Source organism: Crinia signifera, chromosome 1 (genome assembly GCF_055691185.1).
Source record: "Crinia signifera chromosome 1, ASM5569118v1, whole genome shotgun sequence".
In the NCBI taxonomy this organism is placed as follows: Eukaryota; Metazoa; Chordata; class Amphibia; order Anura; family Myobatrachidae; genus Crinia; species Crinia signifera.
This window is the reverse complement of record NC_139217.1, coordinates 370,173,288-370,187,275: the sequence shown is the minus strand read 5'-3', so window position 1 is coordinate 370,187,275 and position 13,988 is coordinate 370,173,288. Positions and strand designations below refer to the sequence as shown.

At 44.8% G+C, this 13,988-nt stretch overlaps 1 pseudogene; it reads right to left on the bottom strand.

The window, feature by feature from the left end:
* Positions 1-13,436: 13,436 nt before the first annotated feature.
* LOC146039569 (5S ribosomal RNA) lies at positions 13,437-13,555 on the bottom strand (annotated as a pseudogene).
* Between the last annotated feature and the right edge of the window lie 433 nt (positions 13,556-13,988).

The window sequence follows — 13,988 nt, the reverse complement described above, 5'->3', positions numbered from 1 at the left end:
GATGTTTAATGTTGTTCGATTAAAACATCACACATAACATCAGGGTAGGTATACATGTTACACATTTTGGACAAAGTAATTACGTACATAATTTAGTACATATACAGAAACACCAACATAACTTGATTTAAAAGTAACAGCAATATGGGGACACATAGATAGTGATTAAAATGCCACATTAGAACATAACAAATATACATGTAATGTGGGTTCAAATGTAGTTTTATTAGGTCTTTATTAAGGTAGACAATTGAGTTAATAGAAAACAATAAGTGAATAACAAATAGATTAATTAATCAATTGTCAGATTAGTAGTTGAGAGGCAAGATTTGCAGGTCCATATATGTGAAGGGTATGCCAGCGTGCACGGACGTACGCTCACTCTCACGAGCGGTGACATAAGCTGAGTTTTCCATTGAAAACAATAGGGACCCGTCCGTGTAAACTGGCGTACGCTCAGATCTCCGCAAGAAGTCGGTGGGGAGACGGAGGAAAGACGGCCGTACACGGCGCCGTACGCTCAGTTGTACGCCTGTTGTCGGAGTGCAAGGGCTGTCCCGTCCGCGTACGTTGCCGTACGCTCATTTGTACGCCACTCCCCTTCTACGGTATTTCTGCCCGTACGTAAGCGGCTGATTTGTGGGTGGACTTAACCCTAACGGCCGCGTACGGCTAGCGTGCGGTAATGGCGAACGTACGCACGTTTGGCCGCTCCGATCAGAATAACCTCCAATATGTATATTAATTCTTGGTCTCACACGTTACACAATCTCATGTTACTGCTGTATTTGACAGTGGTCCACAAGAATATTCTTATGTTTAAACTAATATTTTAACCAGTAATGGGGCAGATTTATTAAGCTTGGAGAAGAGATAAACTGGAGATAAAGTGGAGAAAAGGTAAAAGGAGATAAATTCACCAGCCAATCAGCTGTGTTTGAAAAAGACAGTTGGGAGTTGATTGGCTGGTGCTTTATCTCCTTTTACCTTTTCTCCACTTTATCTCCAGTTTATCTCTTCTCCAAGCTTAATACATCTGCCCCAATGTCTGAACCCACCATACACCAAATTTTTAAACTGAAGAAATTCAGGTTTTTGGATACAAATAGCAATTCTGAGACTAATAAGGTTACCATGGGTGGATTCATGGCCTATTTCTTATAGCTGAGGACCAGGGCCTTCCAACAAGCCCAGCCCCATGTCGCTAGCCCCCTGGGAACCGGAGATACCGCCGGGCAAATTGGAACGTTTTCCCCAAAGGATAACATGGGACCCGCTAATTCCGACACCCATCCGGTTCCGAAGGCTGCCCCCCCCTGGCATGACAGAAGCTCGTGGTCACACGAGTGATCGCATTCGAACCCAAAATGCTGGGTCTTCAATCTGATACCAGAGTGGTCCATATGGGTCAATTAGTTCTGGAGATATTGTGGGTAAACCAATTTTTTTTATTTCTGAAATATAATTCATGCTGTTCATGTTCTTTGAGGGCAGATTTCTCTGGAACCAAACGGCCCAGTTTCACTGGACCAAAATAGTTTGAAGCCCACTCAAAAGTTCTTCAATATAATACTGGTCTTATGTAAATGGGTCAGTTGGTTCTGAAGATATAGCCAGTTAAATGATATAAGGGGGCGGGGTGGTTTTCTCTCCCCCTCACACCAGAAAATGCAGGGACTAGGCTGGTGTAAAAGAGGCCAACACGGGAATGTCCCTGCATGATCCTGGGACCATATTCCCTGGTAAGTCCCTGCATTTTCTGGTATGAAAAGGGTATTATTTCAAATTGCCGGGACCTGCAGTACTCTGAGTACATCCAGGCAGCCTCCCGTGAGCACGTATTCATGTAATCCCACATGGCAACGAGCATGGAACCCCTGGCAATGAGCATGGAACCCTTGGCAATGAGCATGTAGGTAAGCAGCACTTGTGTAGCATCATTTTTAATAGGCATTATGTTGTTTGGCATAATACATAATGGACATTATGATGTGTGGCTTAACATGTAATGGGCATTATGGCGTACATTTTTAATGCGTGCCTTTGGCGAACAATGTCCCTGTTTATGAAGCATATTGTGAATTTTGGCTCTATCCGTGTAGAATTATCTAAATTTTGTTGCATAATGTGTAGAAGTTGTATATGGTGTGGTACACTACACTCAAGGACACGCCCCCTATTGATTGACCACACCCCCTTTTCCGGAGCATGCCTTTGGTGCGCGCACAACTACATCCTTCCCTTTTGACACCAAGGTGGTCCTGTGTACGTTAAACACCAGGGCCTATTTTTAATCCCATTGCCGCCCTCTCTCTGCGCTCTACTCTCTCGCCTCTCTTAGCATGTACACTGGCACCAAAACACTCCCTCCTCCCCCTCCCAAATCCTTTCCTATCATGGTGCCCCCCTGTCCTTTTCTCCTGGATCCGCCCCTGAATATTACTATATTGCTGCTCTATCCAAGGAACTAAAAAGGGTACTCTTTTGATCTTGGGCATCGCAAGGTAAAAAATCGCGTCGGTCGCATCGCATGCGACCAAAAAATCGCATGCGATGCGACCGACGCGATTACCGCGATTTCCCATAGGGAACAATGTTAAATGTCCCAATTGACCCGATTTTACATAGGGAACAATGTTAAATGGCCCACAGAGGCCAAATAGGCACCCTGAAGTGTGAAATGGCCCCCCCAATTGTTAACGCCACCCCACGATCAACGTCAACCCGAAGCGCGGGGAGCGGAGCGAGCCCGCGAGGGGCGGCGGTACGCGTCCTACGACCTTTTCATACCCCCACTATCCACGTCGGCGTGGAGTATCTGCGTCCCCTCGTGGGCTTCACAGGTGTCCGCGTCCCCTCGCGGGGCACGCTGCGCTCGCCACGCTTCGGGCTCGGTGGCTCGCTGCGCTCGCCACACTTTCTATTCTCAACTCCTTGCCGACGTGGATAGTGGGGGTATGAAAAGGTTGTAGGACGTGTACCGCCGCCCCTCGCGGGCTCGCTGCGCTCGCTACGCTTCAGGTTGACGTTGATCGTGGGGTTAACAATTGGGGGGGCCATTTCACACTTCAGGGTGCCTATTTGGCCTCTGGGGGCCATTTCACACTTCAGGGTGCCTATTTGGCCTCTGTGGGCCATTTAACATTGTTCCCTATGTAAAATCGGGTCAATTGGGACATTTAACATTGTTCCCTATGGGAAATCGCAGTAATCGCGTCGGTCGCATCGCATGCGATTTTTTGGTCGCATGCGATGCGACCGACGCGATTTACATTTTAACATGTATTTCTATGTAAAATCACAGGCATCGCATCGGTCGCATCGCATGCCATTATAATGGCATGCGATGTACATGCGATGCCCGCGATGGGCGCCCTTCTAGGTAAAGAGTACCCTAAAAAGTTATATAATTGTTCACAACTGAATATAACATATCATTTTATCCATCTCACACAACTTAAATGATAGCTTTAGTACATTTTTTTAGACATTGCATCATCCTACATCTGTTGCAGTGTTCTCTAACCTGACTGATCCCCAAAGTCTGCAATAATCATTTCCTATGGTCTCTGTTGCCCCATTAATCTGTCACAGCATGATATCTACATTCTGTGTATGAGCTGACAATTTTTCTGTTACCTCATCCTGCAGTTTAAGATCTTCTGACTACATTGCCTGTCTAATTTACATGTATGTACTCTTGATCAATGATAATTGTATCACTCTAAACTAGCGTTATTGTTTTTAACAGTAGCTTTATGCACTTATATGCTGCATTCTATTTAATACTCTGCCTCATTTTTCAACTGTAAACCCCAGAAAATGTCCACAATCTGCCCCCCAAAGAGCCAAATACATAATGCCCCAAATAGTGCCATATTGCCACTTACCAAATGCAATCTGTAGTGCTGTATAAGTGATGCCCCCCAACCATAGTGCCATTTACGTAATGACCCCCCATAGTGCCCTATACGTAATGTCCCCTGTATTGCCTTTTATGTAATACCCCCATAGTGTTATTTATGTAACGCAAACTGTAGTGCCATATACGTAATACCCCCGTAGTGCCATCTCCCACAGGTAGCTCTGTCCCCTCTGCCACGGTAGCTCCACCTCCCTATTAGAAATTGCTCCTGACACAGAAGGGTGCGAGGATCTTCTAGCTGCTGGCGTGGCTGATGCCTGCCACACAGTGTGACAAGGGCAGCGATGGCAGCAACAGGACAGCAGCAGCAGGGATGCAGAGCACGGAGAGCGCCTCTCCTGCCCAGTGCCTCCCTGCTCTGCATCCTGTGCTGAGTGGGTAACATCAGCCCTGGTGGGGATGTTGTCAGACATTAGGGTGCACACCAGGCACACCCTATGCGCAATCAGGCGATGCCAACTTTCATTTCTTGCTCCCATTCCTGGTTACTTGCTCCCATCTATGGTTACTTTGTCCCATTCCTGGTAGCAGTAGATTTTTTGAAGTTGTCAAACTTTCTTCCCCATATTATAACAATTAAGGGGAATTCTTTATACTTCAGTGCAGATCTTCAGACAAGCTCATCAAATTTCTGATACAGGGCAGTGTGCACTAAAGTAAATAAATAAGGAAAAAACCCCGTTTTCAGGTTTTTACTACATTTCTGAATGCACCAAAGCCCCTCCGCCAGTGCGAAATTGGCATTACCCTGTAGCAGCCTATGGGCTTCTCTTTGCAGTGCTGTCAGGGTCCCTCCCAACATGCCCCACTGCCGCCATCACTATGCGCATGCACAGAGAGACTCTAGGGTTGCAGACATTAAAGTCCAGAGATAGTCGCATTGCAAATGACAGCTGTTATCGTAAGGACTGTACTCTACTGCATTAATAATCACATATGTTAGTGCATATGCTATTAGTAAGAATGTGGTAGCTGGCGATGTGTGGCGGGAAGCACCTGCAGACTTTGGGGAATCACGCCCTCAATATCTGGGTTTTATTTACTAAAATGGGTGCTCTATTTCTCATTGGATGTTGCTATGGGCAACCAAAAATATTCTATTATCTTCTAGAAGGTGCTAAATATATTGGTTGCTCAGAGAAACATCCCATCTGAAATAGAACTCCAATTTAAGTAAATAAACCCCTCTAAAACAGCCAAGGTTATTCTCCATGAAAATTACCTTGGTATACAATTCATTCAAATGTATTTATTTTCTTTTAATACTCACATAATAATCTACTAAAGCTATTTGAATGGCTCATATACTGTAGGTCACTAGGCATAATTGTGGATATCCAAAAGGCCCTCTCTAGGAGGTCTGTGTAGAGGAAGGTTGGAGTGGATAGGATGGGAACAGGTTGCTAAACATCATCGCAGCCCCAACCCCATGGTGTTTTCTATGCTGTGTGCTCATCCCCAATCAACTGTGAACTTTTACATTTGCAATCCAGCTGTCACACAATGGACTGACTGTCACCATTTTCTTGCCCTGTGCTAACGCTTCCTTGCTTTGCACTTGCTTCCCAAGTTGATTAGATGTGTCCCGCACTGTTGCTCTCAGAAGTTGTTTGTAGCACATGTGGAACCCTTCGCCTGGACATGGGTGTCACCATCTTTCCATTAGTCAGTTGATTACTTTTCAACTAAAACTAAATCTGATTCTCTGCATCATGTGACTCCAGTGACTTATCAGCAGCCAGGATGTCCTATATGTCTCTCCCTGGCTATTAATCATTGCCAGACCAAATCCTGCTGTAGCTTCCTATATGCAATCATTCCAGAGTTTGGTTCCATAGTCCAGTGTGCTGCTATGTTACTCGAAGCTCAATGTTTTCCTGTGATACTCTCCATAGTTTCCTGTGTGCTCCTGTGTAATTCTCAGTGCTAGTCACTATTGCTGGGTGCTCAGCACAGACTCCACTCATGGCTGTCTGCCCTGTGCACACTCCATTGTCCACAATGCTTCCTGCATTCCACCCTGTACATCTCCCATTTGATTGCAGTCTCAGTTAAAGCCTATGAGGTGCACTTACTGTAGTTACCACCCCTGCCATCAGTGCTGTACTTCCCAATGCTCCCAATTGCAGCAGGACAGTCTCGCTATTTGGAGAATGTCCTGCTGTCCCTCCCATGGCTGGCAATGTCCAGGAGCAGTTGAAAGGGGGCAATGGCAGGGGTGCAGTTGGAGGGAGCTGTAGATTATCGCTGCTCTGCAGCTGTGCTCCTGTGTATGGCATCTCTTCAGTGCAGGCAAGGACTGGGTGGAGAGCAGGGAAGGAACTGGGGGCAGCCTAACTGATAGGGAAGCCCATTAAAATGTAGAAATGGGGGTTGCAGCGATGGGCCCTGCCCCTTAAACCTAACCCCACCCCTTCACCCAGAAGCTCCACCCCTTGTAGGGATCGCAGGCCCTGTCTCCTAGCTGGGAGGTATGCTTAGAACCATTTAATTTGCACCACCATGCTCTCTGCCTGCATTATCATCACAAGCTATCAGCTGCTATCTCATACCTCCCAACTGTCACGATTTTAGAGGGACAGTCCCGATTTTCGGGTCCTGTCCCGATGTCCCACCCGCGGCAGGCATTGTCCCGCTGCGGGGGGTGGCAGTTGGGAGACCCCCCAATCTAGTAGAATAGACGCTGTGCGCATGCGCACAGCGTCTATTCTCGTATGAAAATGAGGTTGCGGCTAATTAGCATAAGCCGCGCCCTCATTTGCATACGTACCGCCCCCTTTTCGGGTGTCCCTATTTCTTCAGGTCAAAAGTTGGGAGGTATGTGCTATCTGCTGCTACTAGTGGGCAACATCCCAAATTCATTAAATTCATAACAAGGGCTTCTATGGAGCCGCGCAGAGCCAATCAGGTGTGGAGATTATGTTTTTGCCGGGGGACCTTATATAATAAATGTCCCCCAGCTGTTGCATGACATCGCTGGCTGATTGAGCCTGGTGCTGTTTGCCAAAATACAGGTGACCCCTACTCGTTTGGCCCCCGTCATTTTCTTGCATGGATCTGACTGATCCATTTTTTTCTGGATACGCTCCTGTAAAGTACCAATACATTATGCTGCACTGCAAAAATCATTTATATCTTTCAAATAGACTGGATTATTTCACATATACTTTCCAATGCTGTATGTCCATTTGTAAAACAGATTATTTCTTTCTTTATTGTATGTTTGTTTAGCCTGCTTATGTGGAGAAAGATTTACAGTTAATCTAAAACTGATGAAATCCAGGTGCTGTATTCTCAAGCAGGCCTCATAATTCTTACTGAGGTGTCACTGTGAACAAACAATGTCACATCCATTACAGCAGGTGCTAAACTGCATCCAGTGAAGCAAGTAACCTCTATCTGCGTCAGTGGGTGAGGGAAAGTACGGCTTCCTGTAAAAGTGTGGTAGTGCTGGAAATGACAGCTTCTAGCACTGCAGGCTTTTATAGCTCTATATTTAGTACATCTCTGCAGATTTGGATCTTGCCCGAAATGTCAAGGTTCAGAGAATCGTTAAATTCAATTTCTTTAACCTATATCATTATTATACAGTAGATAGTTAAACAAAGCTGTGTTATAAATATTATCTAATGTTTATACTGTATCTGTGTATGTTTTATTACAGAGAATGTGTAATATATGGTTTATGGTCATTTTTTGAAGAGTTGCGGAGTCTTGACGTTTGTGTCACAGCTGTATGATCATATCACCATGGATATTTCTGCTTACTATCTTTACAGTGGTCAGAGATATGAACTAGTGTTTGCATTGATAAATACCACGTTTAAGTGGCACAAATCAGCAAACTCTGACTCTACGAGTTTTAATACTAATGTGTGTTATGGTCGTTTTGTTAACACAGTAATACATCTTCCTCAGAAACAATTGTCTCTGCACCTGAGCAGCATAGTGCTTCCGAGTTTAGCACATACAGTACTTGCCTACTATGGAATTGCTGAGGAGCTCCTGAATCTCTGGTGGTGCTCTGGCTTGAGTGGAAGTGCTTTCAAGTCTCCTTGAGCTGTACCGTATATCTGACTGGCTCCACCCACTTCCTGACAGTGGTGTAGGGTGCAGCCCGGGCACCTGGAGCAAGCTCATATCACGGAACCCCCCACCCCCCCAGCCCTCAGTTGCAGGCTTTACCCCTCTCCCTGTGTCCTGTGCGGGGGAGCCGCACAGGACACAGCAGAGGGGTGCCCTGCAAACCTTTGGCGCCCGGAGCAAGAGCTCCGCCGGTGCCACTCTAACTACGCCTCAGCTTCCTGCATACAGTGTACTGTCCATGTGGCCAAAGGTGTGTTTCACGCTAATTTGCATCATCACACCCATGCCCCATCTTTACAGTACTGCAAATCTCTGTATTGTATAGTGAGGTTCTGCACCATTATCATATAATCGCAGAATCATGCCCTCACATCATTGGCATATCCACAGTGGGAGCAAGGTGTGGGGTGCACATGGGCCCGTGGGTTCACAGGGGAGTCACACAACATAACATACATCCTGCACCTAACTATTATAACTATTATATATTATACTCACAACAGCAAATATCTCTTGTAAAATGACCATTGGTGCCATCAGCCATTTTCTGGTGATCCACCCATGTGCAGCAGAGATCCTCTCAGACCTGTGCATGCCGGAGAGGAGTGGGCCCAATTGGAGGGGGCCTTGCCACTCCTCTCCAAGTTGACCACTCTCCCTCTCTCTACCAAGGCCCAGCAAACCACCCACAGGCACAGCATATGCTATCTGGATGCTTGCATTGTGTGATAAAACCATAGAGATCTGCAGAATAAAAAAAGTGCTCTACTGTGGGTGTGTGGTCTTGAGGCATATATTATAATGCAAGTTACTGGCAAAATTACAAATATAACATAACGGAAATGCCAGCACCGGCAACTGTGCATGCTGAAATAAAGCAACACTTGAATTGCTCCATAAGGCGCCATCTGGTGGCCGCTGGTGAACACAACACTAGAATCCCCCTGTAGAGGTGAAGAGCAGCATTAGCATTTTATTATATACAGTAGGAATTGATTGGCAGCATGGATGGTGTAATGGTTAGCATTACTGCCTTACAGCATTGAGGTCATGGGTTTGATTCCCACCATGGCCCTGTGTGGAGTTTGTATATTCTCCCTGTGCTTGCATGGGTTTCCTTCCACAATCCAAAAATATACTGGTTGGTTAATTGGCTCCTAGAGTGTCGGTGTGTGTATATGTGGTAGTGAATATAGATTGTAAGCTCCACTGGGGCAGGGACTGATTTAATCATATATTAACAGTTTCTTATATAGCGCACACATATTCCACAGCGCTTTACAGAGAATATTTGAACATTCACATCAGTCCCTGCCCCAGTGGAGTTTACAATCTATATTCCACATGTACACGCACACACAGACATTCTAGGGTTAATTTGTTGGGAGCCAATTAGCCTGCCAGTATATTTTTAGATTGTGGGAGGAAACAGGAGGACCCGGAGGAAACCCATGCAAGCACGGGGAGAACATACAAACTCCACACAGTTAGCGCCATGGTGGGAATCGAAACCATGACCTCAGTGCTTTGAGGCAGTAATGCTAACCATTACACCATCCATACTGCCCATGATGTGGATGTTCAAATATTCTCTGTAAAGCGATGCGGAATATAGGTGAGCGCTTTATAAGAATCTGTTAATAAATAAAAAAATAAATGCTGCACTTTCTTTGGAAGGAGGCAGAACAGATGTATGTATACATATCAGTGTACAACAACATTACAAAAATGTGGGTGTTATGGAATAACGTGTCCTATGTCCAACTGTTCTAGATTCTAATATACAGTATGTCACCATACAATGCAATCACACACTATTTCTATGTATATACATTATTACCAAACAGGATGATAAGCGCATTTTGTGCAAATATAAGCATATATAAAATTAAGAGCAGTTGGAGGCCATTGAAGAAAGTTGCAAAGTATTTGGTTAAGGTGAAATGTGAACAATGATTACCTCATTGAGATGCTATGATAAAGTAGCTTGAGGTTAATATGAAGGAGCTAGAGGTCAACCTGGTAATGGGAGTAAAGATGTGATATATGGCTATCCTGAAGAGGAAATCCCATTATTTACTGAGGTGCAATCGGCAGAGTAAAATGCTATTATGATATTAAAGTGTTTGAGTACAGAACAAATGGTCTTTTTACTCTCGGGAGAAATTCAGAGAAACTGCGAATAAATTATTGTGCCACTCAGCCTCATGAATAAATAAATGCTCAGTGGCAGAATGGAACTTGTTTCCTTTCTTAGATTCTTAGCAAAATCTAATAAAAGAATTAAAGAGCCCGCTTTGTTGTTATGGGAAACACGGCAGCGAAACCTTTTTCCTTTGCACCAGTGTTCATACGTACCGTATGTGCCCACCAGTGAATTTGATAGTTACATAGAAATAGAGAATTTGATGACAGATAAAAGAACTGCTTGGCCAATCTATTTTGCCCGCGTACATGCACACACTTAAATAAGGTTAATTTTGTCAGTAGCCAATTAATTGTGGGAGGAATCCGGAGTACCAAAAGGAAACCCACGCAAACACGGGGAGAATAAACAAACTGCACAGTGCACACATTTAAGGTCATGGTGTTTAGGTAGAAAATGTTCTTATTGCAGCAGGATTTAGCATTGCATCTGTGATGTGTTACATCCCTCCACTTATCAGGTATATATATACAAAGGTTAATTAAACTGTTATCTACTTAGTAATGCAATTAAAATCACAAAGAGTTGTAATTTGTGATAGAAGGACTTCTGGGTTTAGGACCTGGGAGCCTTTCTGTACATGCGCAGACTGATGTGTACACTGTGGGAGGTGCTTGAAGAGTTCCGTTTGGATCCACCTCAGCGGGAATTTTGACAATATGCCCATAGGAATCTATTGGGTAATACCACCAGTAGGAGTTACCTACTGACTCCGAGGTCTGAACTGCAGTTTTGGGATTTTGGCTGCAATTTCCCTTTAGTACACCTTGTTCTGAATGAGATATAATAAAATATATAAACACATGCTGTAGTATTGTATCTCTGAAAGCCCTCTACTGTTTACACTGGCAGCAGCATACAGGGGATAATTCAGAAGTGGTTGGAGTAGCGTTACATACAGCAAAGTACCAATTATCTGTACTTGGATGGGAGATTGGCATCAGACTGGCACACCTGAAATTTGAGGAAGGGATCCGGTTGACTCCCCTTCCACAGTGACTGTCAGTGACTTCCTATTGGAAGTCCTACCTGCCAGTCAGCCGCATGACAAACATTCCCATTGGGGGGTGTTCCTTCCCAACTGCCTGTAGGAAGCCATTCCCTGCCCTACTGTGCAGCCCCAGCCAGCTTCTATGGGCTGAAGCCTATAGAAGTCATGCTTTTGTCCATGCACAGTACCACTGCTGGTTATGCGCATGCACCATGTCTGGCACCTGGCAACTGTACAGTACAGGAAATGGGACCTTGGCAGCAGGAACCTACAGAGACCTGGGCAAGGGGGACCAGCAGATGATTGCGAGTAGTTAGCCTCCGTCCAAACAGAAATAAACCCCGCCTTGTGCAAATCTGAGAAAATATCGCCATCCATACACAATTCACAAAGCATCATATTTTTTTCTGTGCAAATGTGAGCAAGTCTGAACCTTCCATAACTCTGCGACAGAGACAAGCTGATCAAGGCCGGCGCTGATACTACCAGAAAACATCAGATTACCACACCCAAATGTCCATTTAATTTCAGTCAAATCGTAAGGGTATTGCAAATAGGTATTTTTGCTATTTTTGTTGCTATTTTAGCTCGCGCACCCATATGCATGCAGTCATTCGTTAAACTAATGGATTGCGAATTCGCACAACAGCGATAAACTCTGTAGATACTGTAGATAGACAGACAAAGAGATGGATTCATATAGAAGTATTTTATTTTCTCGCGAGGGTCCCCCTTCTCTTTCTTGAACACCTCTAATGCCTGGTATCGGCAGCACTCGCTGCACTACTAATCTACCTGTACATTGCTTCAAGGGAAATGTGAGCTTTGTTTATGACAAATTTTACTTTATAAAGTCAAACTTTACTTTATAATCTGTCTGGGCCCAGGACTGGAGTCCCCCCACTTGATGGCTGCTCTGTCTCCAACCATACCACGCACTGTCACTGGTGCAGGCTCCACCAGTCAGATTCGGTTCTTCAAGCTCAGCTTGAAGTAGCGGCGACTGCCTCACACTAGTTGAAGCTGCGATGGTCTCTGTACTTTGCAGATAGCAGACACTAGAGCTTATTCAGCATGGATCACAAATGAGAGAATTTGCAATCTATTCAAATGACTGCACATTGAATAATTGTGAATAAATATCTGTACCCATAGCATCTGTACCCTAGGGGCCCCACTGAATCTTGGGCCCGGACAGATGTTCCCTTTGTACCCCCTTGTTGCCAGGTCTGGTTATTTGAGAATATTTATTTAGCACAAAATATTAGCTATGTAGTGTCTGTTTTGGAGCTGAAGTACACCTATATTTGGGCAACTGCAATTATAAACCCATCAAGGGATTGGGATAACATTGCAAGATGATGAAGAAATTTGCAGTGGGCCAGAAGACAACATGTGCACACGGAGGCAGGGCCGGTGTAAGGCTTCTAAGCACCCTAGGCAAAACTTCAACCTACTGCCGCCCCCCCCATACTGCCACCAATAACCATTTTCCAACCCCTTAATGCATACTTGCCTAACATTCTGTAATGGGAGGTAGCCTCCCAAAAATTTAGTGGTCCACCCAGCCCCCCAGGAAGGTGATTAAGACCCCTGCTTTCACTGGAGACCTTTTATGGGGTTGGGTTGGATTGGCACAGGTATAATTAGTAGGTAGGAATCTATAATTACCAACATACGCACCGTTGCTCTGTTATACGATTTAACGGCTTTGGTCTATGGTTGGTGGTGCTCCCAAATTGGAGTTCAATCGTTGAACTGAAAAAATGGAGTCTGGAGACGACTCAAAGGGAACCCGACAAGGCTTTTTGGGGCACACTTATAAACAATATGAAAATGAAAATGAGATGATGTCTACATATTAAAATGTAACTTTTAATGGTTCAACACTTAAAATAAAGATTTGGTTCATCCCTCCACTTTGAAGGAATAAATCAGAGAAAACCCAATTCAGTGGTGGGTTTGTAAGTATATGCAGCGAAAATGTCTTTATACATCAACTGTTCCTCTAAAAATACATGAAAAATCAATAATTTGGCATCTGATTTTTTTATCGTGGAGGAAAATAACAGTTATTGTGGCGCAGGACACACCTCCTTAATACCGGAGAAAGATGAAAAATGCTGGGGGACAGTGGACAGAGGATCAGAAAATGGGGTGAGAGGAAGGAGAGAAAAGATAACGGTCATGCATAACTCCCACAGCGCATTTGCTTCTGCTGTTATGGTGAGCTACAGCACCGACTATTCCCTGTTAGTTCCCCAGACAGGTACTAGGTCGGCCCATCAATGTTTAGCTTCTGGGTTCGGGTGGTACCAGGCGATTTCAGTGAGGTATGGCTGTAGGTAAATAATGAGAGAGCAACGCTGATCCGAAGTGAGCTAGAGCGTGCTTCTGCTGTTGGCTAACCCCTTGGAATCTCTCCCTGTTACCATGTAGGCATTGCAGGGAGGTAGATTCTGGTGATGCCAATGAGAGAGTCACTTAAAGTTAGGATTGTGGATAGGATAGTGAATAGTGGGTCGGATGTGTTTGTCTGGACCCCGCTTCTGCTGTCCACAATCGTACCCAGTATAGGATTGCGGATGAGAGAGAGGGGGCAAGGCAGTCCTCCCTTGAATGAGGAGAAAAAATAGCGTTACGGCGAGTTGCCTGAGTTGACATAAGTGATAGTTACATAAGGATTGGAGAACATTTGAAAAAGATGAATGTACCCTCAGTCCAATCAAAGGCTAGTGTTCCGGGTGTCAGGGTTTAATTAATCTGACCACCCAGTTCAC